This window comes from Rattus norvegicus, chromosome 2, assembly GCF_021556685.1.
Source record: "Rattus norvegicus strain SHRSP/BbbUtx chromosome 2, alternate assembly SHRSP_T2T, whole genome shotgun sequence".
In the NCBI taxonomy this organism is placed as follows: Eukaryota; Metazoa; Chordata; class Mammalia; order Rodentia; family Muridae; genus Rattus; species Rattus norvegicus.
In genome coordinates this window covers 42,304,728-42,327,210 of record NC_141535.1, presented here as the reverse complement: position 1 = coordinate 42,327,210, position 22,483 = coordinate 42,304,728, and the positions used below count along the sequence as shown (strand labels likewise).

The following is a 22,483-nucleotide window of genomic DNA, read 5'->3' as shown; positions in this document are numbered from 1 at the left end:
GTATACCAACATAGAAAATTTACCTTTAGCCTGAATTCCTTATAAGCAATGAAAATTTGTACCTCAGATTAATATAAGAGGACCAGACAGCTCTCTAGCATCCACAGAGCTCTACTCAAACATATAGAAATAGAAACACTGGCATTTTCTAAAGGTATTTCCTGTAATTCTCCAAAACTTCAAAAAAAAATTCCTAAAAGGAGAAAAATGTATTTCTCATTCAATAATACTCTCATTAATAATGAAGTCTATCTGTAACTCCAGAATTCAATTAACCTTCTGTAAATAGCATCATACTTCACTGTCTGACACACTGAAAAATGAAGTTGATTTATTTTATTCGTAGATGGGAAAATGTTGAAGGAAAGACATGGCTAACTGCCAATTATTTACTATAAAACAGCATAGAGTAATAGAATCACACTTGTAGGGAACAACATTTGTTCTAGGGTTTTTATTATGTTTTTTAATATTTGGTCCTTAGGTCATGCCTTCCTAGAAACCTAGGCTATCAGTCAGCCAGCTTATTCTCGTGGTGCTAAGTGGGAAAAGAAAATCGGCCTCTTGAGAAACAAGGTATCAAAAAAACAAAACAAAACAAACAAACAAACAAACAAAAAACCCCCAAAAACAACCCACAATCTTATCAGAAATACAAAGAATCTACTGTGTTTGCTTTTAATTTAAAACAATGCCTATAAAATATTATTGTAAGTGTGAAATATTATTATGAGAAAAAGCTAAAATCACCAGCTAAGTAAGAAAATATTTATAATAATAAGACAGGTCTATAAATATAAGATAAAGTGACAAAACTTAGGTGCAAACGAGAAGAAATAGAGCTCAATCCCTCTGTACTCAGGAAGCTGGAATAATGCTTTTGCGCTTGGCTTAGGTGTTCACATCATTGTAAATTTTTCTCATGATAAATTATGAATAAAAGGGCACATATATTAGGCCCATAGTCATGTTTATTGGTGTTAGAACTTCAAAATTAGCAACACAAGATATAATCAATCCCTTCTTTAGCAAATTTGTATTTGTTGTCCTATCTGCCATATGCAGACAGCTGCTTGGTCCCTAAAAACCCTGTTTTTCAGATCTGGAAAATGAGGTATATAGAGAGGTTATACTGCTCAGAATCAACACATTTGTAAGAAGTAAAGCCTGGTTTTGAAACTGAATTGCACTTATCACAGTATGGTGGCTTAAAGTAAAATGCAATGATACAAGTACTTTTTCAAGAGATTCTAACCAATCTTATAATCATATGCAAAGAATCAAATTTAAAATGTGACAGTAAGTATTTAAGCCTTGGTCTGAGATGTGAGTTCTGATCTGACTCAGCTGTAGTTTTCCTCAACTGTGGTCCAGTACCAAACCTCTTTGCCCATGGTCCATCCTCTGATGCATCATGGGCCAGTAAGACACTAGAAAGACTCATACATATTCACAAACATGGTAATAAGCCAGTGAGAAACCCTGAAGTGGACTCTTGTTATAATCCAGATCTACAGAACAAAATCCTTAACAAAAAACTCCAGTGCGTGGAAAGAACCATTCAACACCGTCAAGTGGGTTTACTCATGGGAATTGAAGTGAGATTCAGTGTATGTGAATCAATCAATAACTCATTATAGTACATTATAATGACAGAATTTATTAAGCCATTTACTTATTGTTGGGACAAGTCATTTGATAGAAACTATGTAAAAGAGGAAGATATATTTTGGTTCATGGTTTCAGGAGAATTTTAGTCTATTAAAAGGGAAAAGTATGTTGAGGTGATTCTAAGAGTAATGAGAATATGGTGACAGACGACCGCACATGGCAGCCTGACCAAGAACTGAAACAGAGATGGATATAATTTATATATTTTGTCCTAGTGACCTATCTCTACTGCTTAGGTTCCACTTCCTAGGGGTTCCACAACCTCTTAAAATAGCAAATTTTAGACTTTGATTAGAGATGAGATGCTCATGCAAGTGTTACAGTTCTGAGTGGAAAGGTATTCTGGCAGTTAGGAGCTAAGAAATACCACAAAGTCACACAGCACAATAAACCCCACACAAAAGAATTTTTTGGGGGGAAACACAGGAGGCTGCCTGCCTCTTGTCAGGAAAGAAACAGCAAAGAACTGGGTGAAAGGCAGACTTTATATAGGGCTTTGTGGGAGTTGGGGCTTTCCAGGGTGTCCTGGAATTGGTGGAAGTTTGTGGCCTGTTCTTGGAGCCACCTCAGGGATTGGAGGGATTTTATTGTTTTCTCTGTAGGGTGGAGCTTAGCTGCCTGCATCTCAGAGTGCCGGCCAGTCCTCAGAGTAGTCTGGGGACAGGGCCTGGGCCACTCAAGCCTGAGGGAGCTTACACTCAAACATATGGACCTTTAGGGTACATTCTCCATGTCATAGTAAGATTATAAGAAAGAAAATTATGTGATTTGCAATTACTTCATCACATGCAGAAAAACATGTAACAGATTTAGACATGTTTTGTTTCTTTATGAATTTCATACATGTATACAATGAAATACGATCATATACATCTCCTTTTAAATCCCTTCATAAAATCTTTCTATTTGCACTTGTAACACATCTACCTTCAAATTTAATGACTTCCCCTTTTTTGGCAGGGGTAGTCAACTAGGTTCAGTTAGTGATGCCGGCACATGCTTGGGTGTGGGTTCACCTACTAGAGCCAAACCATGGAAAATATACTAATAGCTACATCTTGAAGTAAGAACAATTCTGGCACACGCCTCTGTGACTATTATTGCCAATAGCTTCTCAGTAAGGGTGGGGCCTGGAAACCATCTGCTGTATCTATGCCAGGATTTGCTGGCTTAATTTGTTGTGGGATTTGTGTATGTAACCACATCTATTGTCATTTTGCTAAAGGTCCTGGTCTTGCTTTCAAATTGCCTTGCAAATATTTATGTGTATACATTCATAGACCGGAGTTGCTCTTGACCCTGATCAAAGAAATGTCTATTTGCAGAAGACAGAAGTCAATGGAGAAATGTGCCAAGAATTAGAGACTGAGTGCTCAACCCTGAATGGAGTATTAACTTCCCCATCAGAAAGGACCATGGGACATCGTGCAAAAGGGTGCAGAAAGGAATATAAGAGCTGGAGAATGGGAAGGAGAGGTGAGATGTCTTTTGAGATGACCTATCATGTTCATGAACTCACAGAAGCTCTAATTATTTAAACATCCTTTTATGACTAAGACACAGTGTTTTAAGATGAATGAAATACTGTTTAATGTAATGGAAATTGATTTTGACAAGCTTAAAGACAACATTATTACTCAACCATTAATAGTTGATTTTTTGAAATCTGAACAAAGGGTTGATGCTCAGTTTAACCATTTCTCTTGAGTTTCTGTTGAGTCTCTGAGTTCTACCCAGAGCAATGGTATAAGGAAAATAAATTAAACCATCTAAGCCAAAGAGAACAGAAGCTGCACAGTCTGTTTGTAGGTGACATGATCTTATACACATATTGTTATATCATAATCATATCTTCATCATAGCATATAAACCCTAAGGATACCACTAAATAACTGCTATTAATTTGCATGATAAATTCAATAAGGTACAGGGTATAAAATTAGCATGAACACTTGATTGAGAAGGAATACACATACTTTGAAAAAGCTTTCAAATATAGACTTTTAAAAATACCACTTATAATAGCATCAAAATAAATTGAAACCCTTAGCAATAAATGAAAATTTAAAACTATAAACATTGATGGAAGAAGGTACAAAAGCAAATGCCTGGAAACTGATCAAATGATAGTATATTGGAACAAATAATATTGGAACAGTCAGAGGATGGACTGAGAGGGAGATAAAATCTGGACTGTTAAAAAGGATTTAAGAATAAAAAAACATTTAAAAATGTCTATAGTGTCCAGATTGATCTACAGATCCAATAGAATGATTATCAAATTTCAATAGCTTTTTTACAGAAATGGAGTAAAATCTAAAAGTTTTACAGAGCCACAAAATACTCTGAATAGTCCATCAGATCTACAGGTATGACACCACTTTACTTAGTCAAATTTCAAGGCTACAGTAATCAAAAATATTATAGTAGTTGAATAGACACAGAAATATAGACAAACAGAACAAAGAAGAGATCCCAGACATAAACCAGGCATAAATGTTTAACTAATTTTGAAAAATGTTCCAAGGATGTTTTTTGATAGAAGGGTAGTCTCAACAATAAATTGTTCCAGTAAAATTAGACTTCCACAAGACAATGAATGAAATGCAAACCTTATCCCTAATCACGTACAAAAATTAGCTCCTAAAATGATTAAACACTTGAAAACATAGAGCTCCAAAAAGAAACAAAACACAGAGAAAAGCTTCATGATCTCGGTCTTGTTGGTGATTTATTAGCTGCACCTCTAAAAACACAGGCAATAAAACTGAAAGAGCATAGGTGAATCAGAGTTATTATCAAGCTAAGAGCATCTACACTGAAGGAAAACAATAAATGCAATAGAAATGCTTTCCAGCTATGAAATAGTAAAAATGTTTTCAAACAACTTAACTGATACAGAGTTATCAGTATCAAAACATTCAAGGAACTTCTATAGCTTAAATGCAGAATCAATAATCCCATTTAAAATGGGTAATAAACTACCCAAAGAGTACACATGGACAGACCCATGGCTCCAGCTGCATATGTAGCAGGTGATGGTCTTGTTGGGCACCAATGGGAGGAGAAGCCCTTGGTCCTGCCAAGGCTGGGCCCCCAATGTAAGGTAATGTTATGGAGGGGAGGCAGGAAAGGGTGGTTGGTGGTAGGGGAACAGCCTCATAGAAGGAGGGGGAGGGGATGGGCTAGGAAGTTTATGGATGGGTAACCGGGAAAGGAGATAACATTTGAAATGTAAATAAAAATCTAATAAAAAATAAAATAAAATGGGTAATAAGGCTCTGCCTTAGAATATTCCTCAGCCCTTAGACCTCAGATTCCCCAGTGCTAAAAATGAAGCATATTTGTGCTGTGCCAGATTGTCATAACCACATAATACAAACAGGCATGTGTACAGCATTGGGTACATAATGTCAAGTATAATTAATAAATGATTCATTAGATGTTCCTTTTCTATTTTAGGTCATCTATATTCAAAGAGAAATTAGGACCTTTCATAGAAAAGGTACGTGGCTCTATTTGCTTTCCAAAAGGACTAGTAGACTGAAAATATAGCTCAGCCGGTAGACCATGGTGCTAGCATGCATGAAGTCTGACGTGTGACTCCTAGTACCACTGGAAAATATTTTTTTTAAATGCAAAAGAAATTATACTTACTAAAGTGTGCGCTAGCCATGGGGCGGCTCAGGAACTGCCCAACTATGGAGCTAGTAAGGCATATTAAAAATTAAAAAAATTATACTTAGCCCAAAATAAGTTAAAATTAAAATGGGTAATAGCCTAAATGCCTCTCTAAAAAGAGGCACACAAATGACATCATATACATGAGAAGGTATTCAACATCTCTGAACAGCAGATAACAACACATTAATGACATTATCTCATAGGTATTAGGAGAGCTGCAACAAACATTGAAGATAGGGAGAAAAGAAAAACCCTTCATCCCGTGTAGAGACTCCAAGAATGTAGTATCTTACACGTTGAAATCACTGTAGTATTAATCATAATGACCATGTTACGGAAATGGTCTAAAGATCCACACACAGATAAATAGGTAGAGAAAATGTAGTATTTCTGTATGATGCTATGTTATTCAGTCAAGAAAGAGAAACAAACCTTTCCATTGGTGCTCCAGGGGTACACTCAGATAAATGGAAAAACCAAATGCTATAACGTCATGCTTACACATGGAAACTAAAGCTATAGAATCAAAGAGCTTAATGGTGGTTCTTGAGGTGAGTAGTAGGGAAGAAGTTCGGTAAGTCTCCCATGCAAGAGCACTAAATTTTTGTTTTAAGATCAGTAAGTTATAGGTATACTATATAATATAGTTAGTGGTACCAAACTATTTGCTTGAGATTGGCTTAGAGTAGTATCAAATGTCTTCATTTCACCAATTTACAAGTGTTCACACATATACATGCATGCATGCACAGGGACATGCACATACATACTCACAATGAAAAAGAATCACGTGGAGATGGAAATGTTGGCTAATTTTACTGTAATAACTATTATATAATGTATATATATATATATATTCTAAATCACTCTGAGGTGTACCTTAAGTACATGTATGTGTGTACACATCAATTTTTAAATTATATTACAATAAAGCAAACATACAATGAGCTGTTCTCATTTTTTAAATTATTAAGCTTTTATAGTAGTGAGAAACACTAGAAAACTCAGCCAGATGCTCATGAAACAATCAGCAAGTTCTTATTAATGAAAAGTTCTAAGAATATACGACCCAGATATTTTCAACAAAACATTTCCAGAGATAGGAGAGAAATGGAACTTAATGGTCTCAAAGAGAATTAAAATGCAGATGGTTTGACCTGTCAACCTTGTTTAAAGCAAATGTTATTTCATAAAGCAGAGAAAATTGACACTAAGAAACCAAGAAATGAGATAAGTTTACAAGTATTTTAATAATAATTTAATTAAAAATCTGCCATTAGACACACTCTAATATGAAGGAATATTATGCTGACTTTATTTGAATCCTACTGAGGGACACATGGATGGGGTGAAGGGGCACAGAAGGAGGCAGAATTAGGCTGTTGAACTAGACAATGAGTCTGCAGGGTCTACTGAACTCCCCACACTTTCATACATAAGACGATTTATGGATGTTTCTGCCTTTAAATTTAAGGAGGAGAAATAAGGTGCCATGCCAGGAGGGGGATTTGTAGCAAGTAGAAGTCACTTAACGAAAGTGTTTGTAACACTGTTTTACCAAAGTCTAAATCTAAAACTAGGGCTAAAGTTTTATTAATGTTGACCTATGAGGAATCTTGAAAACTAATTAAAACAAACCTATAAATTGCTAAGCATTCCTTAGAGAGGGAGGTTATGCATATTCAACACACTATCAAAATGATGACATCAGATTCTAGGCCCATATGATACCCTTTCTAAAAAGGAGTTTCTTCATTGTTGATTGTCTTAGGAAGACTGTTACTTCACAGGTCTAATCCCACTGATATGCAATCACTGGCCTGTTCACAGTTAGACACTTCTTTTCTTTTGGATCCTGATCAAAAACTGGATACTCATACGAGTATTTTATCCCTTATAAATAAAACTTAGTAAAAAAAAGTCAATTACCATATCTGCTTCAAATAATCTGAAAAACGCCAATTAATTAATGTTACTATTTTCATGGTTAGAATTCATTTCCTGGAAAGTGCGTTTAGAATACATTCATTCCTGATATTCAAACTCAAAGCTGAGACTTTTCTTTGCTTCAAGGTTGCAAGATAATTTCCCTCCTAATGTTTAGGAAAGTCAAAGAGTTAGAACATCATGATAAAAGGTACATACAATTTTTATAAGCACTTAAAAACTAAAAACTTAGCTGTACTTTTCTGCTACATTTTGGCTTCCAAATAGTATTTTCTATGTTATTCATAAGATGATTTTTTTTCAAATGCCAGTTACTACCCCACACAATGACATCGAAATCAGTTCCCAATGGTTTGATTTGTTGCCATGGTTTTCCTTGAAGGATAGAATAAGAAATCACTCCAAACCTCAAGGCAACAAGAATTTCATGTTATATTACAGATATCAGAGGATAAAATATTTTTTCATTGCAAAGAAATGATTAATTACTTTTTAGTTGGCACATTACAGCTGAAATGTTACAAACTACAGAAGTCAACATGAATAAAAGATATAACTAAACATCAGAAAAAAATGCATCTTGAGCAATTGGCTATTTAATTTTATGTTCCAGGAACCAATGTCTGTATCCATATCACAAAGACTTGACAGTATGTTTTACTTTTCATTTTATAATCATACACCACACACACACACACACACACACACACACACACACACACACACACACACACACACTAGACTTTTGCTCAGGGTTGGAAGTGACTTTAACTTATAATTAATTCAATATTCACCTTATCCCATCTGACTCCACCTATGTAGCTAGCTAATGAATTTTCACTATGGTGCTCTGAAGCAGACTGTAATCCATTCTATATCTGAGTAGCATCAGTCATAAAATCAAAGTATATTTAATGTACATCTATACTGCGATAGGCACTGATTTATGGTCTAAGCACAGCAGAAAACGAAATGGACAAAGGTTTAAAAGTTTATATTTGGGGTTGGGGATTTAGCTCAGTGGTAGAGCGCTTGCCTAACAAGCACAAGGCCCTGGGTTCGGTCCCCAGCTCCAAAAAAAAAAAAAAAAAGTTTATATTCCACCAGCTCCTGAAATACAGTTCACTACCTTCAACTAGTTTTGCCTCAATGGTAGGTACTACATGCCACAGGCAAAACACAGAAACCTCCCAAGTCACCATGAAAATTTTACTCTAATATATAATGTAATTGTGCTATCCTATCCATCTGGCTTTATTTTCTGGGGCCAATCACATAATCACATAATGTCTAAATGCTTTGTTTCATGAATCTCTCTCTCTCTCTCTCTCTCTCTCTCTCTCTCTCTCTCTCTCTCTCTTTCTCTCTCTCTCCTCCCTCTCTCCCTGTGTGTGTATGTGTGTGTGTGTGTGTGTGTGTGTGTGTGTGTGTGTGTGTGTGTGCGTGTGCATGTGCATGATGTAGGTGCACCGTGTGTTGACAGAGTTCATAAGAGGACACCAGATTACCTAGAACTGAAGTTACAAGACGTTGTTGAGGCCCAAGATGCTAGGATCTAAACCTGGGTCTTCTGCAAGAGCAGTGAAGGCTCTAAACTACTGAGTCGCCTCATCTAGCCCTTCCCCCAGTTCATTCATTCAGATACAAAGTACTCAAATCCTGGCAAGTTTGAAGAATATGGAGCAAATGTATAAAGTTGGCTCAAAGGAACAACAACAAAAAAAGTGAACCATGAGGCCCCCATGGTTGGTTTCCATAGAAAAATACAAGTTCTACTAAAGACTCTGTCATGAAATACCTGCCTGCCTTGAAACTTTTGCCAGACATTCAAATTTTGAAAATTCTATAAATGGGTCACCTGAAGCACACCTCAATACCCCAAGCTTGATACTGCATTCATAAGATGATTTTTATTGAGGTAGTAGACTTTCAGAATAATTATAATTTGTGGATGCGTTCTATTTCTTCAATAAATGTCTTGCTCTTTAAAATATTTTAAATCCCATGTTGTTTTAATTTTTAGATTGACTCTTCCATTAGTCACTAGTTGCTTGCAGTTCCTTATCTACAGCATGAAGTCCCTCCCATTGCAAGTTAACATATGCACTGATATTGTCCCTGTCTCAATTCCCAGCACTGCAGCCATTGTTACAAGAGACGATTTCACAGCTCAACTCCTGATATTCTGGCTTTTATACTTTTCCTCCCCCTTTTCTATCATACTTCCTTAGCCAAAGATGTAGAAGTTATCATGTAGAATCAATCAGCGAGGGAGTCACCATAATCCATTGATCTGTAGATTATGGCCAGTTGCATTTTCTGTGATGGTCTTCAACTGCTGTTAAGAGAGGCTCCCTTGATGAAGGGTGATAGCTACGCTTATCTGTAGCTATAAGGATAAGATTAGAACAAAGCAAGAAATTATTCTTGGCTAGCAATGTGTGGTAGTATACTATTTCCTAAGGACCATTAACACCTGGAAGCTGGCTAGGTTTCCAGAATGATATCCCTTCTGTGAAGTGACCCTTACTCTAGTAAGATGGTTGATGACTGTCACCAACATGTGAGTGGCACTTACTGCACCTTCATGCATATCCTGTCATGATGGTAATTAGGTGATTTTGATGGTTCATAGGTGTTACAACTGGATAAGACTATTTGATTGTTTTATTTTCCTTTGAGACTTTGCATAGTATTTCTGGAACCATACAGTCTAGGCTGTAGGAGAAAGGGCTTTGGGTCAGTTCCAGCTCAAATAATAAGTCCTTTGTCTTAAATGTGTGCTGTCTTCAACAATAAGAGTCCACCCTCAACCTTGGGTGGCAACCAAGGGCTATATCAATAATTTGTATTCTTTTATGAGTTACTTGGCTACTTAGATTGCAATCACAGTATTAAGTGTGAAGAACCAAACAATTATAGAGTTCAGTTAATACCCTTTTGGTAGTATTGTTATAATGTATTTAAGTTTTAATAAATTAATTAAATAATTAAATTTGGATATTAGTATTTCCATTTATGAAACCCAAAGATGAGTAGATATTAGGTACTGAGGTATGATGTCACAGTATTTTTTATGTTTATTTCTTTATTTTTAAAGATTTATTTATTTATGCATTTGAGTATATGGTAGCTGTCTTCAGACACACCGAACAAGGCATCAGACCTACTACAGATGGTTGTGAGCCACCTGTGATTACTGGGAATTAAGCTCAGAACCTCTGGAAGAGCAGTCAGTATTCCTAAGTGCTGAGCCATCTCTCCAACCCTGTTTATGTTTATTTTACAGCCACTTGTACCTCCAATTCCTGTTAAACTAGTTCTCGCCCTGCCCTGTTTACTCTCTGAACATGAGTGAATGAACCTGAACATATATCAATTATATTAGCTGTTCCTCCCATCTTGGTGTCATCCGTGAATTAGAGTCTCCTGTGATTAATGTTTTCTATGTAATCATTGACAAACATGGTAGCACGGGTCAAATCTTTTAGTTCACCATTATGACCCACCTGCGAACGCCCATAGTCAGCCATTCATCATGCTCTCATCTCTTTGCATCTTAAGAAAGTCTTCATTTTATATGTATGTGTATGCGATTTCTTACGTTTATAGCACTACCTGAATGCAGGAGCCTACAGAAACCAGAAGACAGCATTAAGTCCCCTGGAACTAGGTAACTGCGAGGCACAATGTGGATGCTGGGAAGTGAACCTAGGATCTTTGCAAGAGCAATAAGTGCTATAACCACTTGCATGGCCGTATATTCAACATGGGGCATTTTATTAAGAACTTGCTGAAATGTAGACAGAGAATGGAGAAAGCTAATATGCTGTCCCTTCAGGAAAAGAAAGCCAATTCAACCTGACATGCTTCAATATTGGGTATTTGATACGTACCCAGATGATTTTCATAATGTTTTTTTTCTAAAGGTTCATTTTAAACCTGCATCTAGGAAAATGAACGCAACTTAGAAGAGATAATATAATGACACCATTTCACACAATAGGAGTATGAGAAGCTTTATGTACCATGCAGGCATTTAAAAATAATAGAAAGCTAGAAGAGGAAAGCAATAGTGAATGAACGAAATAAATTCAATTTTTAGATCACAGTGTCTATGGTTTCTTTTCTTCTGGGGTGCTTTTTATGCTAATTTAGGCTGTTAATAATTATTTAATACTATGGTATAATGCACTTTTCCTTCATTTCTTATTTATAATTAAAAGTGTTCATGGGTGAAATATTGCATCTAAGAATAAAGTGCTGATGTATTTGTCTAGTCAATAATTATTTATTGAGCACCCATGTTATGTTAGATAGTGAATAAAGGGAAAGAGAACTAGAATAGTGTTCACATAGGATGTTAATATTGAGGTCAACCAGAAAATAAATGGCAACTGTAAGTGGATATGCCAGTATGCTAAACAGTGTCAAGGATTCAGGATAAAAATAATAGAGGTATGTACAGAGAAAAATGTCAAATATAAACTAAGATCCAGTTAGAAAGATGATAAGCACTGACTGTTTATACTAGAAGAGGCTCTGTACCCAGTGATTGTAAACCCAAGCTGATTAGGAGCCCCGCTGAGCACTGGCAGCTCAATGCCTACACAGGATAGAACTACACAGATCTTCCTTGCGATTGGTTACAATAAACTCATATTTTCTCCCTTAGGATGGAGATACATGCATCATTTTAGGATATTGATTTTTTTTTCTAGAGTTAGTTGGTTTAAATCCCATAAGTCAAGCTGATGATTGCGAAAACTTTATGTGTGCATCATTGTTAGACTTAAAACTTCAGAGAAATCGGCGTCCATATTCTGGGACGTCTGTCTGCACTGTGACCTCCACAGAAATATAGAAAGGGGGAAGTCTAGAGAACACAGTGCTTTTAGATAAACGTCTATGAGCAGCCTTTCAAAAGGAACTAATGGAAATAGGATTAGTGTTCTCCTTCCTAAGAGTAGAACACAGGAGAATTCACTTTCTTTGTCTTCCCTAAAACTTGGTTTTACTTAGACTTATCTCCAATGTACTATTACACTTCTCTTCAAAGACTTAGGCAAGCTATTGGTCATGGACTCCCACAGAGACATGAGTCAAGTAATAATTTCCAGTCAGCAAGCAGCTATGGAGTCTCAGTGAACTGAAGCACACACAGGGCTTACCACAGAGCCAGACATGATGGAAAGCATCATGTCCCTCCACATATTTTTACAGTGGAAATAAAGTGATTGAGAACTGATTGATTAAGTATAATACCAGCACAACCACTTCTGTGGTTGACTGGGATATGATTTTTCCCAGGTTACAATGCTTTCCATGTGAGAGATATCAAGCTAATGTGAGAACTAAGTAATCCTCTGGTGTGGCACGTAGTCTTGAGCATGGCATCTACTTACTGTATATGTTTTCACTCCCTTAGTTAAGTTACATATGTTTTCATCAGAAAGCTTACTGTACCTGCTGATACATTTAGTTTTTGTCTTGTTTTGTGTATGTAGCATTCTTTAGTAAGAATATCTAAAATTTCTTTCTATACCATTTGATTTATTTCAGGCTCTGCAGGGAGAGACTTCCTTACCTACCTTGGCTTCACCTATGTTATATGTTCATGCATGTGCTTGGGTATTGCTGTGCCTATGTGGTATCACGAGGGCAACACTTGTTAGTGGAGCAACTGTATTTTATATTTTAACTGCAATGAGCATTTAAATAGACAGTGTGGATAAATTGACAGAATACTAGATCCTTACTCTTAAGGTCAAAGACAGAGGCAGGCTGGGATTGTGTTAGACGTTGAGTGTTAAATTCATGATTTTAAATGTGTTCAGTTATAGAAATGCTATTAATTACTACACTGTCAGCCAGCTGCTATGCTGTAAACTGATAAGGATTTATTAATTATGATTAAATATGAATAAATTATATGAATGGGAAATGCCAACTTACCAAGGAGCCAAGAAACCCCCAAACTCATATTTTTCCATTTCTGAAATTTTATTTGCACAAAAAAACAGATTTGACATGACAAAACGTTGCCATATGGCCGCATCTACATACTGTTCTCATTTGGCATCATGGACTTGTAAAACTATGTAGAAATAGGACAGTCTACTTAAATATTGTGATACAGATTGATTGTTTTCTAAAACATGGTACAACCAACTAATGTGAAAAATTGAGGTTTTTTTTTTGTTCTCACTTTGTTTTATTCAGTTTTACTGTCAGCGACGCTTTGTCGATCCTTCCTTATAGCCACTGCTGAGCCATCCGATTATTAATACTATGTACGATAATTTCAAACTAAAGCCTTCTAATAGTGACTCAGTTACATCAGCAGCAGGCAGAAGTACGTGCTGCATGACACAGAGGTCATTATAAGTGGACAGCTGCTGCTGGCTAAATTTCATCATTTCACAGGAGAAATGTTTTCCTGGAGTGGATGGGCAGAAGCACAGAGCTAATGAGGACAAGAGCGAGACTCTGCTATCTGACCAGCCTGTTAACGTCACTGAGGAAGACAGGTCTGCAAACACAGGAGGCTCCATTAGCCTCAGCAGTCATCTCAAAGCAGATGCCATTTTTTTTCCATTGGGAATTCAAGATACACAAAAAGAGAATAATTCCTAATGGTCCAGCACCAGTACAAGAAAGTGTAGCAATCCTACAGAGGGTTTGTTCTGTTGTACATGCCAACAAGGGACAGAAAGCACCTTTAGAATATCTGCATGTCATGAGAAGAGTAAAAAGTGCAGGGTTTAGCCTGTGGTGGCAGTTGGCCGACACCTATCTTAAGCTAAGACTATATAAAGACAAATACTTGGCAACAGAGAGCCCATGGTACACTTTGGGGAAGGGGACAGAAAAAAGAACACGGCCCCTAAACATTTTAGCAACCACATTTCCTACTGTGTATGTCTTAATTTTGTACTGAAGACTATATGATATTAAAGCTTTATTAGGCATTGTCTCTTTTGTTAATCTGACAGTGACATAGCCATCCCTTTTTGCGTAGAGGACATTCTGGTTGGTAGCTGAAACTACAGATAATATGAAATGGTATAGAGACACTTCTTTTTCTATGTGAAACAACCCTATGGTAAAATTTGATTTCTTCATTAGATATAATATTCAGTGACAAAAGTATCAAAGTAGAACAAGTACAACAAAATACAATGGTCAAAATTATTTAAAACATACAACACACTTATTTCTGTAATTTTCATTTAATTTTTGCAGACCAGTTCACTCTGGTAACCACAACTTAGAGAAGACAGTTTTTGAATCAGACGGAGTTGTTAAGATTGTCAGTCAGCCGGTTGTTAAGGTTGAAGCTCATATCAACAGAACTTGCCCTTTAGGGACCTAATGGCAGTTTGTTTGCTATTTGTAGCTAAGACCTGGACTAAAAATCAGGGGGCAGGTACTATCAGATTCTTCACAGGAACATTTTGTGATTCCTGGCCTAGGACATAAAACAGCACCAGAACATAGGGTAGTGAGCCGGTTTCCTAACTCATGCCTCAATCATTAAAAATACTAATTGCAGTATCATAACAGGTGGTTACACCGATCCTCAGCATCTATTTCCTCAAATGTTGAGTCTAAGAAGAAACTGGGTAATAGAAAAATAATTCAATAGACACAAAATCGGGTATTATATTTTACATGCTATAGATCATCATTTAACGGTGCTAAAGTTCATTAACCAAGTCATGACTAGAACAATGGTGCGCCAACAGTAGAAATTTTGGAAAGGCTTAAACATCTGTGGGCTGATGAACCTGCAACATTGAGAGCTCTCAAAAAAGACATAAAAGGCAGATCCCTGCCCGCAGCAGCTCTTTGCTCCCAAACCCCGTGGGAGAGAGACCTCACCGCCTGGTCAGGTGGGCACTCCTGAGGCTGCAGAGCGGAAGAGACCACCAACACTGCCCACCCCTGCCCACATCCCTGGCCCAAGAGGAAACTGTATACGGCCTCTGGGTTCCCACAGAGGAGGGCCCAGGAGCAGGAGGTCCGCTGCATCGGAGACACCGCCAGAACCTGAAGGGACCGACCAGATAAACAGTTCTCTGCACCCAAATCCCGTGGGAAGGAGAGCTAAACCTTCAGAGAGGCAGACACGCCTGGGAAACCAGAAGAGACTGCACTCTGCACACATTACTGATTCCAGAGGAAAACACCAAATGCCATCTGGAACCCTGGTGAAGGGAAGCTCCCGGAAAGGGCAGCGCAGATCTTCCTGGTGGCTGCCCCTGCGGAGAGCTCATAAGCAACACCCCATGAGCAAACTTGAGCCTCGGGACCACAGGTAAGACCAAATTTTCTGCTGCAAGTGACCTGCCTGGTGAACTCAAGACACAGGCCCACAGGAACAGCTGAAGACCTGTAGAGAGGAAAAACTACACGCCCGAAAGCAGAACACTCTGTCCCCATAACAGGCTGAAAGAAAACAGGAAAACAGGTCTACAGCACTCCTGACACACAGGCTTATAGGACAGTGTAGCCACTGTCAGAAATAGCAGAACAAAGTAACACTAGAGATAATCTGATGGCGAGAGGCAAGCATAGGAACCCAAGCAACAGAAACCAAGATTACATGGCATCATCGGAGCCCAATTCACCCACCAAAGCAATCACGAAATATCCAAACACACCAGAAAAGCAAGATCTAGTTTCAAAATATATTTGATCATGATGCTGGAGGACTTCAAGAAAGACGTGAAGAACTCCCTTAGAGAACAAGTAGAAGCCTACAGAGAGGAATTGCAAAAATCCCTAAAAGAATTCCAGGAAAACATAAATAAACAAGTAGAAGCTCATAGACAGGAGTCACAAAATCCCTGAAAGAATTCCAGGAAAACACAATCAAACACTTGAAGGAATTAAAAATGGAAATAGAAGCAATCAAGAAAGAACACATGGAAACAACCCTGGATATAGAAAACCAAAAGAAGAGACAAGGAGCTGTAGATACGAACTTCACCAACAGAATACAAGAGATGGAAGAAAGAATCTCAGGAGCAGAAGATTCCATAGAAATCATTGACTCAACTGTCAAAGATAATGTAAAGTGGAAAAAGCTAGGGTCCAAAACATACAGGAAATCCAGGACTCAGTGAGAAGATCAAACCTAAGGATAATAGGTATAGAAGAGAGTGAAGACTCCCAGCTCAAAGGACTGTAAATATCTTCAACAAAATCATAGAAGAAAAGTTCCCTAACCTAAAGAAAGAGATACCCATAAGCATACAAGAAGCCTACAGAACTCCAAATAGATTGGACCAGAAAAGAAACTCCTCCCGTCACATAATAGTCAAAACACCAAACACACAAAATAAAGAAAGAATAATAAAAGCAGTAAGGGAAAAAGGTCAAGTAACATATAAAGGCAGACCTATCAGAATCACACCAGACTTTTCGCCAGAAACTATGAAAGCCAGAAGATCCTGGACAGATGTCATACAGACCCTAAGAGAACACAAATGCCAGCCCAGGTTACTGTATCCTGAAAAACTCTCAATTAACATAGATGGAGAAACCAAGATATTCCATGACAAAACCAAATTTACACAATATCTTTCTACAAATCCAGCTATACAAAGGATAATAAATGGTAAAGCCCAACATAAGGAGGCAAGCTATACCCTAGAAGAAGCAAGAAACTAATCGTCTTGGCAACAAAACAAAGAGAAGAAAGGCACACAAACATAACCTCATATCCAAATATGAATATAACAGGAAGCAATAATCACTATTCCTTAATATCCCTCAACATCAATGGCCTCAACTCCCCAATAAAAAGACATAGATTAACAAACTGGATAAGCAACGAGGACCCTGCATTCTGCTGCCTACAGGAAACACACCTCAGAGACAAAGACAGACATTACCTCAGAGTGAAAGGCTGGAAATCAACTTTCCAAGCAAATGGTTGGAAGAAGCAAGTTTGAGTAGCCTTTCTAATATCAAATAAAATCAATTTTTAACTAAAAGTCATCAAAAAAGATAAGGAAGGACACTTCATATTCATCAAAGGAAAAATCCACCAAGATGAACTCTCAATCCTAAATATCTATGCCCCAAATACAAGGGCACCTACATACGTAAAAGAAACCTTACTAAAGCTCAAAACACACATTGCACCTCACACAATAATAGTAGGAGATTTCAGCACTCCACTCTCATCAATGGACAGATCATGGAAACAGACATTAAACAGACATGTAGACAGACTAAGAGAAGTCATGAACCAAATGGACTTAACAGATATTTATAGAACATTCTGTCCTAAAGCAAAAGGATATACATTCTTCTCATTTCCGAATGGTACTTTCTCCAAATTTGACCATATAATTGGTCAAAAAACGGGCCTCAACAGGTACAGAAAGATAGAAATAATCCCATGCGTGCTATCAGACCACCACGGCCTAAAGCTTGTCTTCAATAACAATAAGGGAAGAACGCCCACATATACGTGGAAGTTGAACAATGCTCTACTCAACGATGACCTGGTCAAGGAAGAAATAAAGAAAGAAATTAAAAACTTTTTAGAATTTAATGAAAATGAAGATACAACATACCCAAACTTATGGGACACAATGAAAGCTGTGCTAAGAGGAAAACTCATAGTTCTGAGTGCCTGCAGAAAGAAACAGGAGAGAGCATATGTCAGCAGCTTGACAGCACACCTAAAAGCTCTAGAACAAAAAGAAGCAAATACACCCAGGAGGAGTAGAAGACAGGAAATAATCAAACTCAGAGCTGAAATCAGCTAAGTAGAAACAAAAAGGACCACAGAAAGAATCAACAGAACCAAAAGTTGGTTCTTTGAGAAAATCAACAAGATACATAAACCCTTAGCCAGACTAACGAGAGGACACAGAGAGTGTGTCCAAGTTAACAAAATCAGAAATGAAAAGGGAGACATAACTATAGATTCAGAGGAAATTCAAAAAATCATCAGATCTTACTATAAAAGCCTATATTCAACAAAACTTTAAAATCTGGAGGAAATGGACAATTTCCTAGACAGATACCAGGTACCGAAGTTAAATCAGGAACAGATAAACCAGTTAAACAACCCCATAACTCCTAAGGAAATAGAAAAAGTCATTAAAGGTCTCCCAACCAAAAAGAGCCCAGGTCCAGACGGGTTTAGTGCAGAATTCTACCAGACCTTCATAGAAGACCTCATACCAATATTATCCAAACTATTCCACAAAATTGAAACAGATGGAGCACTGCCGAATTCCTTCTATGAAGCCACAATTACTCTTATACCTAAACCACACAAAGACCCAACAAAGAAAGAGAACTTCAGACCAATTTCCCTTATGAATATCGACGCAAAAATACTCAATAAAATTTGGGTAAACCGAATCCAAGAGCACGTCAAAACAATCATCCACCATGATCAAGTAGGCTTCATCCCAGGCATGCAGGGATGGTTTAATATACGGAAAACCATCAACGTGATCCATTTATAAACAAGCTGAAAGAACAGAACCACATGATCATTTCATTAGATGCTGAGAAAGCATTTGACAAAATTCAACACCCCTTCATGATAAAAGTCCTGGAAAGAATAGGAACTCAAGGCCCATACCTAAACATAGTAAAAGCCATATACAGCAAACCAGTTGCTAACATTAAACTAAATGGAGAGAAACTTGAAGCAATCCCACTAAAATCAGGGACTAGACAAGGCTGCCCACTCTCTCCCTACTTATTCAATATAGTTCTTGAAGTTCTAGCCAGAGAAATTAGACAACAGAAGAAGGTCAAGGGGATACAGATCGGAAAAGAAGAAGTCAAAATATCACTATTTGCAGATGATATGATAGTATATTTAAGTGATCCCAAAAGTTCCACCAGAGAACTACTAAAGCTGACAAACAACTTCAGCAAAGTGGCTGTGTATAAAATTAACTCAAATAAATCTGTAGCCTTCCTCTACACAAAAGAGAAACAAGCCGAGAAAGAAATTAGGGAAACGGCACCCTTCATAATAGATCCAAATAATATAAAGTACCTCGGTGTGACTTTAACCAAGCAAGTAAAAATCTGTACAATAAGAACTTCAAGACTCTGAAGAAAGAAATTGAAGAAGACCTCAGAAGATGGAAAGATCTCCCATGCTCATGGATTGGCAGGATTAATATAGTAAAAATGGCCATTTTACCAAAAGCGATCTACAGATTCAATGCAATCCCCATCAAAATACCAATCCAATTCTTCAAAGAGTTAGACAGAACAATTTGCAAATTCATCTGGAATAACAAAAAACCCGGGATAGCTAAAACTATCCTCAACAATAAAAGGACTTCAGGGGGAATCACTATCCCTGAACTCAAGCAGTATTACAGAGCAATAGTGATAAAAACTGCATGGTAGTGGTACAGAGACAGACAGATAGACCAATGGAACAGAATTGAAGACCCAGAAATGAACCCACACACCTATGGGTACTTAATTTTTGACAAAGGAGCCAAAACCATCCAATGGAAAAAAGATAGCATTTTCAGCAAATGGTGCTGGTTCAACTGGAGGTCAACATGTAGAAGAATGCAGATAGATCCATGCTTATCACCCTGTACAAAGCTTAAGTCCAAGTGGATAAAGGACCTCCACATCAAACCAGATACACTCAAACTAATAGAAGAAAAATTAGGGAAGCATCTGGAACACATGGGCACTGGAAAAAATTTCCTGAACAAAACACCAATGGCTTATGCTCTAAGATCAAGAATCGACAAATGGGATCTCATAAAACTGTAAAGCTTCTGTAAGGCAAAGGACATTGTGGTTAGGACAAAATGGCAACCAACAGATTGGGAAAAGACCTTTACCAATCCTACAACAGATAGAGGCCTTATATCCAAAATATACAAAGAACTCAAGAAGTTAGACCACAGGGAGACAAATAACCCTATTAAAAATGGGGTTCAGAGCTAAACAAAGAATTCACAGCTGAGGAATGCCGAATGGCTGAGAAACACCTAAAGAAATGTTCAACATCTTTAGTCATAAGGGAAATGCAAATCAAAACAACCCTGAGATTTCACCTCACACCAGTGAGAATGGCTAAGATAAAAAACTCAAGTGACAGTAAATGCTGGCAAGGATGTGGAGAAAGAGGAACACTCCTCCATTTTTGGTGGGATTACAGACTGGTACAACCATTCTGGAAATCAGTCTGGAGGTTCCTCAGAATATTGGACATTGAACTGCCTGAGGATCCAGCTATACCTCTCTTGGGCATATACCCAAAAGATGCCCTAACATATAAAAAAGACACGTGCTCCACTATGTTTATAGCAGCCTTATTTATAATAGCCAGAAGCTGGAAATAACCCGGATGCCCTTCAACAGAGGAATGGATACAGAAAATGTGGTACATCTACACAATGGAATATTACTCAGCTATCAAAAACAATGACTTTATGAAATTCATAGGCAAATGGATGGAACTGGAAAATATCATCCTGAGTGAGGTAACCCAATCACAGAAAAACACCCATGGTATGCACTCATTGATAAGAGGCTATTAGCCCAAATGCTTGAATTACCCTAGATGCCTAGAACAAATGAAACTCAAGACTGATGATCAAAATGTGAATGCTTCACTCCTTCTTTAAAAGGGGAACAAGAATACCCTTGGCAGGGAATAGAGAGGCAAAGATTAAAACAGACACAGAAGGAACACCCATTCAGAGCCTGCCCCACATGTGGCCCATACATATACAGCCATCCAATTAGACAAGATGGATGAAGTGAAGAAGTGCAGGCCGACAGGAGCCGGATGTAGATCGCTCCTGAGAGACACAGCCAGAATACAGCAAATACATAGGCGAATGCCAGCAGCAAACCACTGAACTGAGAACAGGACCCCCGTTTAAGGAATCAGAGAAAGAACTCGAAGAGCTTGAAGGAGCTCAAGATCCCATATGAACAACAATGCCAACCAACCAGAGCAGGGACTAAGCCACTACCTAAAGACTATACATGGACTGACCCTGGACTCTGGACTCTGACCTCATAGGTAGCAATGAATAGCCTAGTAAGATCACCAGTTGAAGGGGAAGCCCTTGGTCCTGCTAAGACTGAACCCCCAGTGAACGTGATTGTTGGGGGAGGGCAGTAATGGGGGGACGATGGGGAGGGGAACACCGATAGAGAAATGCAGTCTTTAAAGAAAGTATCTGAATTTTTAATGGAACTATACCAGAAGAAAAAGAAACTAGCTTCCCTAATAAGAACTGTATGAGTATATGCATTTATGGATGTATGCATGTATGCTTTCCCATTCTCAATGTCTTCTTTTTTGAATCAGGGCTTCATACTTCTCCCTAAACATGGCTTTAAGAAACCTTATCTTATTCCATTCAGAATCTATCAATGGAAAACAACCGTGGCATTAGCTTTCAGAGTAGACTAATAACGAGCGTGAGGAAAGATAAGATTTAAGCAGATCCAGAAAAATTCTCAGTGTGTAAATGAGATGCAGACAGGAACATTGAGGAGTCCAATTACCTGCTAGGGAGGAACATGCTCTAGGAAGATGACCAACCTGAGCAAAGAGTATGAGGAGTCACAGATGCTGCAGACAGTTTGCCCGCCACGAAAAGGAGCCTGAGAATAACTGAGAGGATAATTATCATCCTATAAAAACAAAAGCTAAAGTCGACATCAAGAGCCATGTGACATTCTACCCATTCCTAGTTTAGCCAGATGTCTTTTTCCAAACCATGCTCAAAATGTGGCCACATATTAAGTCCAATTTCCACTATTGTTTGTAACAGGTTTTAGAGTATAACTTGGAAATCTTTGTAAGCTATCAAGTTTCTCTCTTCCTTTTAGGCCACATAACCACTTCATAACCACTATTAGTATATAAATCTTAATTGCTTGGATTTTTGTGAGGTTATGATTTTCGATGGAGGACTCTTAAGCCTCTACATCTCATTTCAACATTCAGGGGTTTCTTGATTGTTTCTTTAAATCACAGAAGATCTTGTGCTACCCTGTGATTCCAATCTTTATTACAGTATGTTCTTATATCACTGCGATCCAGGATTTAAAATTGCCACTTATACTAAGTACAATAGCTTTTTTGGGCCAATGGTTAATCTCTTTTTATCCTTCAAGTTTTTACCACTTTACCATAAAT

The 22,483-nt window shown here is 37.7% G+C and overlaps 1 protein-coding gene and 1 non-coding gene across 8 annotated transcripts in view; one reads left to right on the top strand and one right to left on the bottom strand.

Moving 5' to 3' along the window:
* The window catches only part of Pde4d (phosphodiesterase 4D), a 1,511,604-nt gene that overhangs the window by 911,653 nt on the left and 577,468 nt on the right, over window positions 1–22,483 (bottom strand).
* On the top strand, window positions 8,300–8,380 carry Trnav-aac36 (transfer RNA valine (anticodon AAC) 36). The gene has a single exon. It is a non-coding gene; the product is annotated as a tRNA-Val (tRNA).